Source organism: Mytilus galloprovincialis, chromosome 10, assembly GCF_965363235.1.
Source record: "Mytilus galloprovincialis chromosome 10, xbMytGall1.hap1.1, whole genome shotgun sequence".
NCBI classification, from domain to species: Eukaryota; Metazoa; Mollusca; class Bivalvia; order Mytilida; family Mytilidae; genus Mytilus; species Mytilus galloprovincialis.
Window position 1 is genome coordinate 20,512,813 of NC_134847.1, and position 16,336 is coordinate 20,529,148.

Consider the following 16,336-nt stretch of genomic DNA (forward strand, 5'->3'; position numbering starts at 1 on the left):
TTATTGCATCTGGTGACCAACTGACCAAAGTCAGATTTGAAGGCGCAAAAAAACTACGTCTCCAACAACATCAGGAAGACTTGATCATTTGAGACCATTTGTTATTGAGCTGTGGCATCTTAAACAAGATTACTTAGAAGTTTGTATGAATAAAATATCATTTTAATTATAGAATGCAGCCATAATTAGTGATGGTTTGGCAAAATATTACCTCAAATAATGTATATTATAATTCAGTGCTAAATTATTTAGTCAGATAATTTTGGTTGTTATGGAATTGCACTAATTAAATTGACATATGAATAAAAGGAGATGTGGGTTATCCAGGGATTAGACAGCAACCCACCGGCAAAGAGTAAAATTCTACTTGAAGTTTCATGTTTTCTGTCCAATATGTTCTGTGTACTATTTTTTGTGACTTTGTCTGTTGATCTTTTTAATTTTTAGACATGGCTTTCTAAGTTCATTTTCAACTGATATCTAAATTTTCAAGAAGGAAATTATTGCTAGTAGCACTCCATGCAATAATCCTCTCTCTATCAAGTAAGAATTGCAAAATATGGAGAGTACAAGGGGAAAAGTATGTTCATTTTCTATAAAATTTCCATATCTTTAGTATTGAATGAACACATGGGTACATATTCCTCAAACATGATAACATCTTTATTATATTTATCTATAGACAAAGACTTTGTTAAAGCATGTATATCAGTTGTGGACTTTTGACGAGGTCAATGCCTTATTATGCATGTATATGGATCTGCATTTTTTTAACTGTATTTTGCAAGAAATTAAACATGTAATTGAAAATTCAATTTGTTTTAACAACTGCATAGTTTGTTGCATTATCATTCTTGTATTTTCATCATCTGTATTAAACATTACATGTTTGTTATGTGTGACGTCATGATGTCTCTATCTAAATTTAGCAAGAATTTTTTGACATTGATCACTTACATACATATGATTCTAAACATGGGATCAATATATGAAAAAATAGAAACAAGGCGTCAGATACGTAAAATAACCGTTGAATCATGTGATGGTCATATCCAATGAAAACAGTATAATGCTACTCTATCTCAGTATAATTATATATTTCCAATTTTCTTTGACAGAAAACTTTTAAAGCACTTTACAAGATGGATTCAATGGACAAATTAGGTACCTTGACATTTTGGAGAAATAGATTAAAGAAAACTGATGTTAATGGCAAAGTCAAGGGTCACTTCAATTCACACAGCGAATTTAAAATTTACTGTAAGGGAGCTGATTCGAGAACAGGTATTTGAACTCTTTAACCTTAATTTCGAAAATATTACAGCTTATCCACAAAATATCAGCAAGGCAAGCAGACTCACCAAAGAAAACAAAATGATGGAACTATCAGGTGAAATACTTCATAAATTTGATGTTATGCGTACAGAAGTACCTTCAGAAAGCAATGACGAATTATTCAATTACAGTACAAATTTAACAATTAGAGGATTACACTACCTACAAATGGAGGACACTATAAAAGAAGGTGACATTTCTAGAATCATTCCAAACCTGAAAGTGTGCATCCCAATGTTTTATGCACATTCTTGCCTTTCAAAATACTTATTTGAATGTGTCGATTACATAACTAAAGTAACCTGTTTTCTTTCTCCTTTGGAAAAACTTAGAGTGTTGGAAGGCAGTATGGTTAATTTGAGAGGTGGACAAGGCAATAACATCGAGGCCGACTTGGTACAGGAACATTCTGTAAGGAATCAAAAAGAGTTGATCAGGGGTCTGGGCACTAATAAAACTGAAACAGCTATTTCTGTTGTTACTGCAGCAGCACCAGTCATTTCCCAAATATGCAGGAATTTTGATGCTGAACACAACATTCCAAAAAAGCTTCCAGACATAGTAAAATTATTTCTACAGAGAATATGAGAGTTGTCAGTAATAGTTTGAGAAAAATAAATACTAATGGTAGAAAATGTTCTTTCCCTAACTTACCAACTCAGCCTTCTTCAAATATAGATATGATCAAAATGGACATTGACTTAGATAGGATGCTAGGTAGGGTAGGTAGAGGATATATTTCTGTAGATAACGAGGAATATAACAATCAAACAGCAGACCTTGGTACTGATGATGAAGAGGATGATGAGGAAATTCCAGATATTCCTCTTTGATCCAGGTAAATTCAACTTAATGTATGGTATTGATGATAAATATAAAATCCCCATACATTATTGGAGAGCTTTGTTCTTTGGTTAGGTTATTGTCCCTTAGACACATTCCTCATTTTCATTTTATTGTCTTGAAATTTGATATTAACATGGCTTAGAAACAGGTAGAAAAGGAGGTTGGTCCAGCATTTCTATCCTGTTTTTAAATTTTTATTTTTATCTACTGCAATTACCAAAACTGTTCCAACTTTAAAACAAATATTTTTTTTTCATTTGATGCATAAAATGTAACATTTGAGCACACTTACATTCTTTTTTTTTTTTTTTATCTAAAATCTGATTTATTGCACTATTGCTGTTATAATGAATACCATGTCTACAGCATTTGACAGGGCACCCCTGTAGTGTTAGTTTTACTGAACAAACAGGGAGATTGTTCAGTAAATTAATAATAATAATAGAAGGTTAGATTTACATGTAACAATAGTATGTATACAGATTACTACAGAAATTAATTTCCGGAAAAAATTACATTCGTGAACCGCTTTGACTCTGTATATATGCTAGTTGACCTGGTCATCACCTATTGATCAAGGATCACACGATGGAGGCAAAATTAACAGTCGAAGCAGTTTGTTATATTAATTATGTAGGTGTATATACTTGGTTGCGAATTGAAGTACATTATATAAGTTTATTTATTTATGAATATGTGATATATTACATGAAGGATGCTTCAAGAATAGTAGGGGTTAAATCTTTTATCACTGTCGCTGATCATGATCATGACGAAGTCCACAGCACGTGGTTCTAAGATTAAATAATATTGAGACACATGTATTGCTGCATAAATATAGCATATAACATATATGCAAGAATAATTATTATATGTACAAGCTTACTTCTTTCAAAATTTTACCATGTTTACCACCTGAAAGTGTCGAAATATTTAAGTAGTTCAAAAAATCTTTTTTGAACAGGACATACACATCAAAATTTGTAGTTTTATAATTTGAACTGTGGGTGCACTTGTGAATAGAAAATGTGATGAGTGTCACCAACAGATTTATATCATAATAATTAATATCACTGATTTTATATCCTATAATGAGATTTCTGTAGTTTAGGATATGATGACCTATTTTAACTTTGTTTATAGTCGCCGTCAGCTGAAATTCGTAGCGGTTATCGGTAAAAATAATCTAAACTATCAATCGCGTTCACTCGAGATATAGTTTTTCACATTCCATTCATAAATCGCAAAAAGAAAAACCACTACTGACCTACCTTTTAAGTGATCACACTGTAATAATCCTGACCTTCACATTTTCCAGAATATTTTCCATTGTTATTCCGCCATCTTCGTTTCTATGAGCATCATTTGTTTACATATGACATTCGTCACTGTACGCAGTTTCCTGAAATGTTCCTTTCATTGATGTGATAAGGTTTCCCGCGCTTTATGCAAATTTTATGAAATTGAACTCCATGGAAACACTTCCGGTAAAAACAATGGCTGATTCCACCATTCAAAATCGTCTATGAAAAAGTGAAGGTCAGGATTATTACAGTGCGATCACTTAAAAGGTAGGTCAGTAGTGGTTTTTCTTTTTGCGATTTATGAATGGAATGTGAAAAACTATATCTCGAGTGAACGCGATTGATAGTTTAGATTATTTTTACCGATAACCGCTACGAATTTCAGCTGACGGCGACTATAATAGTATTTTGATCTTTTCCCAAAAAGTTTTAAAGTAATGACATTCTAGAAAAAAATGTTTATAATCTTCTGTTACATTACATAAGTCACATTTACTGTCTTCTTTTATCTTCCATTGAAAAAGCAGTTGTTTACAAGGAAGGATATGATGCAGCAATTTCCATTTAAATATTTTTAATCTGTTATCTTTTAAATAAGTAAATACAAAGTTAAGCATTGATTTAATTGGGATTAAAGAATCTAAATTTAGGACACGTTTCCATTTAAAGAAACTTGAAGGCGTGTCTTCATTTCCACTATTAATGTGTGTGTATATCTGTCTTGTTTCCATTACTTGTAAACTTATTATCTTATTTTTTTCTTTTCTATTAATGCAAAGGTTAAGTTTATTTTTTACTTTTGATTTTATTGATTTTTCTGATTGAAGTACCTTGAGCCATTCACTTGGTATAGCGTATTTAAGTTTTGAAATTTCAAACATTAAATTGGATTTTGAGGATATTTTATTAGATATTATTTCTTGAGAGATATTACCATTTTGGTCAATTATATCATTAACATATATAATACCTTCTTTTATCCAATTTATAAAAACTAAACATTTTCCTTGAAATTTTATCAGTTTGTTTCCCCATAAGATTTGTTGTCTAATGTTTTTAAAATTCATATTGAGTTTGGTATTATTTAAATTTGGTACTTTGAACCAAGACTTTACAATTTCTAAGTAGAATTTTGGTAAAGTTTTATGTAGATTTTGTATAGAGTAAATGTTGTCTAGATTCATGTAAAGTAGCATGAAATTAGCACCAAATTTATTAAAGTAAAATGTCGGAATTACTTTCCAGTTAGCAAAATCATCTGCAGTAAGTCTTTTGATCCATGCTATTTGTAGTGCAGTTATATAATTATCTATATCTGTCATCTTAAGCCCTCCCTCCGTAGTATTTTTGCTTAGTGTGGTTCGTTTGACTTTTTCTCGTTTACCATCCCATATAAAATTGTAGATAATAGTTTTAAACTGTTGAATGAATTCATGTGGTAGGTTTGTGACTGAAGCTAAATATGTAAGGTTTGGTATAAGAAGAGATTTTACAACTGTTATTTTACCTATCATTGTAAGATTTCTTTTTTTCAATTACTTATTAATTTGTCACATTTCTGTATTATTTTTTCAGTATTCAGCTTATCACATTCACGCAGCTACATTAAGGCCGTTTCCACACTACTTTCGACAAGGGCAGATAACTCCGTTCAATCTCATTAAATATTCATGCGTCGGTGTACACGCGACGCCATGATGGAGAAAAAAATGTCCAGTTCACCAGTTTGTGATGGAACAACGTTGCAGCAATCGTTGCCTTAGGATGCGGAATGGTCCAAGTCAGGGTAATTATTGAAAAATCATAAAAAGTCATGGATAAATTATATGATTTAGGCGATTTTCTGTCGAGTATTAAGCCCCGCCTTCTACGAATATTTAGCCAATCAAAAAATACCGGCTTCATTTAGAAGCTTGCATCAACACTTTTCTCGAGCACCTGTAATGTGACGAAAACGAGGAAATATGGACAGAAATGTGGAATTTGTGTTAATCTAGATAGATATTTAGTAAGAATTAACCCAACAACATCACAAAAAATGGAAACGGTACGTTTAAACGGAGTAGTAGGCCTCCGACTTGAGATTTTGTACCTCCGACAGTGTTGGGTGTCTAACAAGCCTAATTTATGCATTCTCTCGGTTAAAATAAGTTATTTGCACTGATCCATTCTGTTGTTTTCACATTTTTGTTGATTTTAATGAATGTTTGATGCATTTTCTTTACAAATGAAGATATACACAAAAAAGGGGGGGGGCACATTTGTTACAAGAAGGTGAAATTATACCCCTTTATCATGTTCATATAGTCTTTAAGCCAGGAAAGTGATATATTTATACCAGAATTGGTGCAGTTACCCAGACCATCTTGCTGAATGTGTGATCTAGACCATTCAGTCATTCATTTTGTGATACTGATAGCTATGCAGCAATTAACTTAAAGCTTCTCTAAAAATTCTAAAAATTATCGTTTAATAGGCGTAGCTCAATATTATCCTCGTCTCTTGGTTGTTCTTCCTATTAAGAATTGTGATGTCACGCTTTCAATACTTGTTATTTTTACTTTGGCACTTTCTTATGACCGATTGGAATTATATATAGACTCAATAATTAACGTGACGGTACCCAAATTGCACCTATTTTGACAGTTTTTTCGACTACGTTTTTTTATGATCAAGACAAAAATTTCAATTTTGTGTTTATTTTGTAGCCGTATCCTTCTTTATTATATAGGTACACCAATTTGATTTTCAATCCATATGGAATCATAGAAAAATTGGTCTGAACTAACCTCCAAACCATCAATGATTCTGTAATGAGGAGTAACCAAATTGCATCCGTGCTTAAATTTGCATCTTCAAAAGTCGAATAACAGAGCTTTTGTTTAATTTTTTCAAATATTTTGAACAATTGGATATTTGTCCATGCTTACTTTTCATTTTTCCAGAAATGGATACTTGAAACATATTGTATTTGCTTATTATTAAAAGATGACGTTTTGATGACGTCGCATAGCGACGTTTTGGTACATTTTGCTTTTTCAGTTAACACTTCATCTGTTGATAAATACTGTAAACGCTTTGTGTATATCTAAATATGTTTACCTATGTTGAAAGACGTGCATAGTATCAAATCATAAAAATACAAATTGTTTAGTCTCTAATAAATCTTGTAAGAAGATTTCCGCTGCTATTTTTGCTAAATAGGTGCAATTTGTGTACTCGGTGCAATTTGGGTACCGTTACGTTACATGAATTAGTTTAGTTACTGAGGCATGTATTAAAAACCTGTACAGTATTGAGTCAGTAGTTTATAACGATAATGATATTTGAGATACATGTACATGTTATTTTCACTTTTGTCTGTCATGTCTGTTTGATACATTTCTTCAACTGATTTGTAAACACTCTTTGATCAGCGTTGTTTTAAAAATGTTACACGTGACATATACATGTACCGTAGTTATGTGTAATATTTTACGTGGACTTTATCTTCAACTAATTGTAAACATGACCTTGTCAGCTTAGTTAAGCTGTACAGTACTCCAAATAATAATAATACTGATATTTGAGATACATGAACATGATGAAAGATGTTATTTTTACATACATGTAATTATAATAAGATGACACTTTCCTACGACTGATTTGTGAACACACTATGCTTGTGTTCAGCCTTGTTGACATGTAATACTGTTACCATGGTTCAAATATTGATACTAGACAGATTGGTAAACACATTATATATATATATATAGTATATGTTCTGGACCATACATTGTATGAGTATATATACTCGTTGGGGTATGAACGGGCCGGACCATATGAGTATTTTGACCATTTAGTACAGGTATTTTTTTTTAAATATTCATTAGAAACATTTCAATAATACAATAAACTTTGTTACATTTTAAATGTATTATTTTTATAAATCAAAGGCTATACATATACATTGAACATAGATACCACAGTCAGCTGATCTAAGTTTTCATCTCTAATTTTATTTTTGCATGTATGTTTAGGATGCATGCATTTACTTCCACACGTTTATATCATAGCTTTTTTGTATTTGCATGTCTTGGTTGTGCACGAATCTTTTCATTAACATCTTTTGCTTGTAAGTGACAATTAAACTAGCATTCTTTGCAACTGCGTGCAGTGATAACAAGGTCTCGAACCATACCGATGTGTCTGCAGTGTGTTTAGATCTTCAATATCGTAACATGACTGCAGTACACTTCCAGTTTATTCACATGATATGGGGGTCTGGGGATGATACCCAGGCTGATATGGAAAAGATCATGTATTGATCTCTATATATATAGTCAGTTTGAGTAATAATTATCACATAAAACCCTATGGACATATTGCTTTTCATATCATCATTTTTGAATGCGTTTCATTTTCATACAGGACAAAAAAAATCAATATACTATACATAGGCACATATATGCCAGAAAAGAAGTCATGTGCCAGCTACACTGTATATACATAAACATTTCCCGTCATCTATGTTAAAAAACTTCAATAGATCTCTGATTGTCATGTCATGATGTCACTATTAGAGTGACTCCATGAATGCTTCAATCTTTTCACTATAACTGGGTACAATTTTACTATATATATCGAGAAATTGCATGCCAGAAAGGAAGGCAAGTGAGAAATAAATATTAAAATTCAAATGTATGCTAAGTTAGCCAGCTATGTTGACATGTCAGCTTTGAGTTAAATACATTCATTGTACATGTACGTACATTTGTACCAACATGAAACCTACCTTGTACATGTACATCTTGAATATAATATATTTGAAGCGGGTTCTGGATGACTACCAACTTACTAAAATGATCTTGTTATTTAAGCAAGATTTTATATACAAAAAAAGAAGATGTGATATGATTGTCATTGGGACAACACTCCACAAGAGACCAAATGTAACAGAAATTACCAGCTATCTATATAGGTCACTTTACTGCCTTCAACAATGAACAAAGCCTTTACCTCATAGTCAGCTATAAAACCATATCAGTGTTCCAGACCACATGAGTATATGGACCTGACTATACATGTATTTGAATCATATGGGTTAAATTGATTGATTGATTGATTGATTGTTGGTTGCTTTACCCCGCATTTGAGTTAAATTGAAATAAAGATTTATCAAAATCTTTATTTTTAGTTTTAAAAGTTGAAATTATAACAATTAGATGGATAAAGTGAACAAGCGAACAATTGAAATTAAATATTTTATTAATTTTAAATCTGAATGCTATTTTGGTTCTCTCGCCCAAGGTAACACTTGCTACCACAAGTAACATAATATTTTTTTATATTAACATGTTGCAGTTCATGCATGATCCTAAGCATTTGCACTTTTTGTAAATTTGCTTAATATTATAAAACAATTGCCCTCCCACATTGTATTTACTTCAAATAACTTCAATTTCAGTGGCCATAATTCAAGTAATGAATTACTGATGGACATGCTAAATATAAGAGATTAACAGATTTAATAAGCATGACTTTTTTTTAAATAGTTTGAATATAAACTTCTTATTTCAATTACAATTGAACTTTTTATATTAATTTGAGAGTAAAGTTATGTTGATCTGTTATATGCATTTGTATCCAATAAACTTGACTAACTTCTTAATATTAGTCAGATCGTTCGCGTACGGTCGACCATATGAGTATTTAAAAAAAAGTACGGACTGAAACGTGTACGGTCCAATTACTCATACGGTCTGGTACATAGGCATTATATAGTTTTTCCACCTTTGTTTATATTCATTATGTTATTTAGTTTTGTAATTTAATGGTATTTGCTGATGTAAACTTTTTTATTCAACATGCACATGCTATTTTTACTTTTATATATAGCTTCCTAGAAGATCAGGCAGGGTAACTCTTGGCATTATGCCATATTACCTGGCTGGTAACTGTTTATGTGCTATTTACATTAAAATTGTAGCACTTTACAGTTGCTGGGTAGGTTAAAATATCTCAGCATTAAGAACATGGCAGCGATAAAGAAGACGAGGCATGAAAAAATGAAACTGAAATGATGAGTTCCTTGGGTCATTGCCTATTTCAATTGTTGATGTAAAAGAAGTCCATACTGACCATTTACTTGTAAGTTTTACTATCTGGAATATGCTGTTTTACTTATATTATTAGCACTAACTTATTTAAGAATGTATGAAGTCATATCATTGCTTATCGCCACTTCATTTTGTGTCTGATCATGTGTGGCAATCATACCACATCTCATTTTCGTTGAGTCTCCGACTTTTGTCATAGAAGGGAGACATCACGATTCTACATTGCGTTGGCAGCGGCTTCCACAAATATTCACTCTGCGGTTAAAGTTTTGTACTAGTTTACTTATAAATGGGGTTTTTATTCTTAGTAAACATTTCATTTTCTCTGTGGCAGCTAAAGTTTAAAATTTTAATAACTTTCCTAAACTATCCTGGATTTGTACGAAACTTGGACAGAAGGTTGTGTATGATCAAAAGCTAAAAAAAAAACTTATGGAAGAATTTAAATAAGGAAAAATAGTCAAAACGTGACCGAACAACGCATTAATTTTATATCACTTGGAAACCATGGTAATTCATTGTAAGCACTGTAATAAATGTATTCAATCGTAGAAAGCATCATACATTGTACTACAGACCAGTAACATTCAAAATTAAAATTAAACTGAAGAAGATATATGTGAGGAATGAAAATTATTTGTTCTTATTGCTGACAATAAAAAATTAAGGACAGTTATTTAATATGACAAAACACAATATTCCCTAGGTGACTCACGCTGTTTGCATTTTAAAAGTAAGGGTAACAGATAATGAATTTAATACATTTGTACATTAATTTTTTATATGTTAATGATAACTGTTACAATTAAGATACTTGTACGTTCATATCGTTTTAATTTAAATAGAGAATAATACATGGCAAAATCCGTATCATATGTCGTATTATCCCGAGACACCAATATCAGCCCAAGGGCCTTTAGGCCCGAGGGATGATATTGGTCGAGGGTGATACGGCATGTGATACGGATTTTGCCATGTTTTATACGCTTTATCATATATTTCAACAGGAGAGTATTATATTATATGAACTGTTTTCTGATCCATAGCACTGGGTTACCTTCAGTTCTACTTTTGTCTTCCTTCAAAAGCATAAAAAGAACTTATCCGAAGCACCTGGGTTTATACCTTACAATTTGCGTGCTGTTGTTTTAAAAATATTTTGTTTATTATTGTAATTTTATAATTGCATTTAGTGTGCCAAAAAATATGAAAACTATGAAAACTTGACGTTCGTGACGTCACATACCAAACAATGACGTCATTCAATAAATTACGTCACTCCCGAATGACCTTTGAGGAAAATTTTTCTTAAGCTTGTACATAAATAAAAAATAACTTCATGTTAAAAAAAAAATAAAAAAAATAGGGGTGTGATAAAGGGAATGCGATAAAGGGTAGGGGTGTGATAAAGGGTATGCGATAAAGGGTGTGCATCAAAGTTGCGTGACATGGATTAAACAGCAGGCTATTTATCACTGACACATATGCAAAACTACAGTATTTACTACTAAACATATGATAAACCAAATTATACATATGTTATAGAACCATGATAGTTTTTTTATATCCAAACTTGAAAAAACATATTGCTTTGATCCCCTATACCAGTATATCAAAGATACATTATGATTTAAAAGATAGTTAAATTTGTGCTAAAGCATAAATTTGTAACAATATTATTTCATAAATTAATTGTTTAAATTCTTGGAATACAATCTTACCATGTGAGTCAGAGATTTTAAAATAATCAAATATACAATTAATGGGTGCAAAATTAATTCTATAACATTAAGGAGATGTTAAAGATATATTTATTTCTATATTTTGTGTAGTATATTTATGTTGCAAATATGTCCATGGTTGATTTTGCGGTCACAATTTAACTAATAGAATTTCTGTAAATTTATTCTGGCATATCTGACACTGATTACTGGTACATGTATAAATGGGGTTGCAAAAATAGGGTTATATTACTACTGAAATTTGGAGATTTTGTTATTGCATTGTTAGATTTGTTAGATGTATTATCACAGACTGAGTTTGTAAAAGTAAAATTTATTCTTTGTCTAAGTTCATTAAAAATGTAGAGTTCTTCCTTAATTTCTGTTGGAATATTACGCTTGCAATTTTTTTCAGATATGTCAGAGTATACATGGTATGTACACTTAAATGTATTTGGTAAAAATTTTAAAGACTATAGGTCCTTTTGAAATGAAAAGACACATGTTGATAAACTTGTATTTAACATCATTGCAGATCAATGTAGATTATACCGTTTTTAGTAAATCAATATCTTTCATAGTTAATCTTCCATTATTTAAGTGTCCTGCAGATATAAAATAAATGAAATGATTTAAGTAAAGTCCCATAAATAAAAACGGACACATCGTATGTATCTTGAGTACTTTTATTCACTCACTCAAAGTGTAAATATTCTTATAAATGTTAAAAACACCGGCTTTTATATTTAAAAAACGTATTATATCATTTCTCGTTAAACGCGGAAACAACCCTCGCTTTCCCCGGTACCGATTCAAAATCGCGATCTTTGTTGCGCTTCAAAATATTGCCGACAATAGAATTTTCGTTTAATTTTCAATATTTTGGCCTAGCACAACCTTTTAATCTCAAACAAATGCCAGAAACTGATGAAAATTATTTTAAGAATGTAAATACGATCATGAATCTTGCTGGGGGTTTCTCCAATTTTATTTCTGAGAGTCATACGAGGTAAGCAAAGTTGACAAAATCACGGAATTTGACCTTCAAAGACGTAAAATCATTCTAAATAAACATTTTTAACAAACTGTTCAAACCCCCAGCACTTTTAAGTGACACTGGTAGTTGCTTAACCTACTGTTAAAATTTGGATGAGAATGGTGAAGGGTAAAAGGTTGTGCTCGAGCCAAATACAGACGACAGTTTTAACATATGAAAATGGCATGTCACGTGACAGTGTTAGGGTCATCATTTTATGTTCAGTGATGAAAAATCAGACGGCCTTTCGTTATAATCCATGTACGATTATGAAATATTTGACATTAAGCCGATTCTGACAATTCCGTTTCCACCCCCCTTTTTTCGTCAAATTTACAAAATTGCGTCCTTAATGTAGCTGCGCAGCTCGATCTGTTCCAAAATAAACTCCTAGACTTTTTATTGGTCCTTTATTCCATGTTATATTTTCAAACTTATCTTTACAATGTTTTAATTTTCCTAACCAAATGCCCTCAGTTTTTGATCTATTTAATTTTAAACCAGACAGTGTTCCAAAGATTTCAATGATATTAAGAGTGTGACGTACTTCATCTTTTGATTTTAGAAAAAGTGTTGTGTCGTCAGCTAATTGAGAAATCTTTAAACTGTGCGTTTTAGTATCTAGCTTAATTTGAAAACCTTTGATGTTGTTATCTTGTCTTATTCTGCAGGACATAATTTCTACAGCAATAACAAAAATCAGGGAACTTAACGGCCTTGTCTAATACCACGTTTAATGTTATATGGTGATGAGACCCACCCATTGTTTAACATACAACCAGTTATGTCTTTGTACAGAGTTTTAACCCATTTAATAAAAGAATTTGGAAGGCCAAATTTCTTGAGTGCTTCATACCTAAATGGCCATTCCAATGAGTCGAAGGCCTTGGAGAAGTCTATGAAGAGCAATGCTCCTTCAATATTAAAGTATTCTGCATGGTCTATTATGTCTTGAATTTGACGAATGTTGAAACCTATATACCTATTTTTTATGTAACCATTTTGGTCACTATGGATGATTTTAGTTAGTATTGGTTTAAGACGTTGTGCTAAAGAATATGCCATAAGTTTTGTATCAACATTGAGTAAAGTAATTGGTCTATAGTTGTCTAAAAGAAGTGGGTTTCCTTTTTTATATAATAAAGAGACTACTCCTATTTTTGTAGTGTGCTCATTTCTTCCTTTTGATAGCATGTGTTAAAAACTTTAACAACAATTTCTTTTAAATTTGTCCAGAAGGTTCGATGAAATTCTACACTGAGCCCGTCAATGCCTGGTGATTTATTTAATTTCATAGATTTAATAGCTTCTGTACATTCTTTTATGGTAAGCTCCCCTTCTAGATTTTGAGTTTCCTCATGAGAAAGAGTTTTATCCACTTTTGTTTCTGTTATATATTTTTTTATTTCATTTTCATTAGGATTTGTACTTTTATATAAATTTTCATAAAAGGTTTTTTCTAACTTTAAAATTTCAGATGAATCTGTTATAATTTCTCCTTTTTCATTCGTAAGTGCAGAAATATTTTTATGAGTTTGTCTGGATTTTTCAAGGCCTATAAAAATTTTTGTGTTTTTTTCTCCTTCTTCTGTCCATTTTACACGCGATCTAACCTGAGCTCCCTTTGCTTCATTTATGTATAGATTCTCTAGTTTTTTCTCAGCATTGTTTATTCTATTTTGAACATTATTATCCTGTGAGTTTTCTACATTTTCATTCAATTTTTTTAATGACAGTTCTAATTTAATTATTTCATTTTTATTTTCAGCTTGTTTTTGCCTACAGTATTTGATGGTTATGTCTCTTACTTCAGCTTTAAAAACATCCCACTTAACTCGAGGATCTACAGTCGTAGTAAGTATTTTTTGTTTGTAAGTTTGAATTAAGTTATTAATGAGCTTTTGATATTGTGTGTCATTCAATATACTGTTATTAATTTTAAAGAAACCTCGGCCTCTGCTTTGTGCTTTGTGTCTTAGCTTTAACGAAATTGCCTGATGATCAGTGTAAGAAATAGCAGCGGGTCTAATAACTGCTGCTGTAATATGTGGTCTTATATCGGAGCTGATAAGAAAATAATCTATTCTGCTTGCTATGTTAAAGTTATTTTTCCTTCTCCAGGTAAACTGTCTTTTGTTTGGGTTAATTTCTCTCCATATATCAACTAACTTGTGTTTTTTTATTAATTGTTTCAAACTATTTACAGGTTTATTAAATTTTTGTGTACTCGTACTTTTTCTGTCGTTTTCAGTCAGACTTTCATTTATATCCCCACCAAGTATTAAAATCCCTAATCTATTATTTTCAATTAAGTTGTTTATTTTTTTGAAGGAAGGATTTCTATTTCTTTGAATATTTGGTGCATATACATTAACTAAAGTGAAGATGTTATTATCAAGTTCTACATTAATTAGAATAAACCTACCCTCCTCATCTTTAATTTCATTTATTATTTTGTGATTTATGTTATCTTTAATTAAAATTGAAACACCTCTAGATAGGGAATTGCCAAAGCTATGGTATATCTTACATTTAGTTTCATTATTTATTATATTTATGTTTTTATCAGTGAAATGGGACTCTTGAATAAACAAGATGTCACATTTTTGATTTTCACACCAAATATATAGTCTATCTCGTTTTTCTTTTTTTCCTAACCCTTGGCAGTTCAAGGAGCAAATATTTAAATTATTACTCATCTAAATAATGAACTATACGTGTATTAGCAAAGATTACACAGAGATATACATCAAAACTAACTGTTCTAAGTAGTTGTATACAATACAACCAAGACTAAACGTAAAATAGTAGTAATGCATGAGTATATATAGTATATATGTATCATTATAATATGTGTTTTTTACAATAATACAGTTTTGCAGCCATCTTATTGATTTTACTTTGTGCTGTAAAATTAATAGATTTAAATATGTTTTTTTCTTTTTTCAAAGGTGTAAAATGTACATGTACCTGTATGTATATAGGAGCTTGATTTTCAGAAATTACTTTTTCTATTTTCAGATATTTGGATTGTTCAATAAGGATTGTTCGAGCGCTCAACGACGTTATAACTGTGATCAAATGAAACATATGCTCGACAGTTTTTGATGACGTCTTAAACTTTCCATACAGTTGAACCTGGAAATGATGTCTGTTTGTGTAGAATTCTTTGGAGATTTTTGAATGTTCACTTAAAGCTGTTGTGTGTGTCATGTGTTTTAATAAAATACGGATCTGTACTTCAAGTGAATATACTGCGTGGAAAGGATTAGCATAGCTGGTTGTGGAGTATGTGTGTCTGGATAGTATGGTGCAAAAGTATATGAATGTAATTAGTTTCGTACTTCCTTTGTGTGATGCGGTGTATAGTGATATACGACATATGGTTGCGTACCATATTTGTAATTTCGTAGGAATATTTAGTGGTTGATATATTTTCCAAGTATCCTTGTTTGAATTGCAGAAAATAGAAGATTCGTTTGTGCAATTAGTGCATACATGTAATAAAAGCGTTTTGATGATGAGCTGAATTAAACTAATGCAGCCTAATGACGTGAATATTAGAACTAATGATCGTTTGTTAAGTAGTGAATAAAAGTTTTTTCTTTTTGTTGGTTTAATGCTTGTGTTTTTGTTGGTATTTTGTGAATAAACATACATATACATGTAAGATAAATTAAACATTACACTGTTTTCTATTTCTACATCGTCAATTGAGAACGTATGATCTATTGTGTCATATTTCTCTTTTTGATTGGTTAGTATACATGTACTACTCTTATTAACGCAAATACAATATACAATGTGTAAGGAAGATAAGTACTTTTCATTTTCGATATCATTATTCAAACACATATAATCTAATATTATATCGTATTCTTTTTTTTGTTTTTTTTTACATAATAAATAAAAGTCATGAAAAAACATAAAATGAAAACATTGTTTATGTTTGCCATAACATCAGTTGGACACATACAATCTTTTATTGCAAAAAGC

At 31.0% G+C, this 16,336-nt stretch overlaps 1 long non-coding RNA gene across 1 annotated transcript; it reads left to right on the forward strand.

Moving 5' to 3' along the window:
• The first annotated feature begins 2,494 nt into the window (after nt 1-2,494).
• LOC143049036 (uncharacterized) lies at nt 2,495-15,909 on the forward strand. Its single transcript, XR_012970015.1, has 3 exons — nt 2,495-2,814; nt 14,109-14,194; nt 15,362-15,909. It is a non-coding gene; the product is annotated as an uncharacterized LOC143049036 (long non-coding RNA).
• Nucleotides 15,910-16,336: the final 427 nt, after the last annotated feature.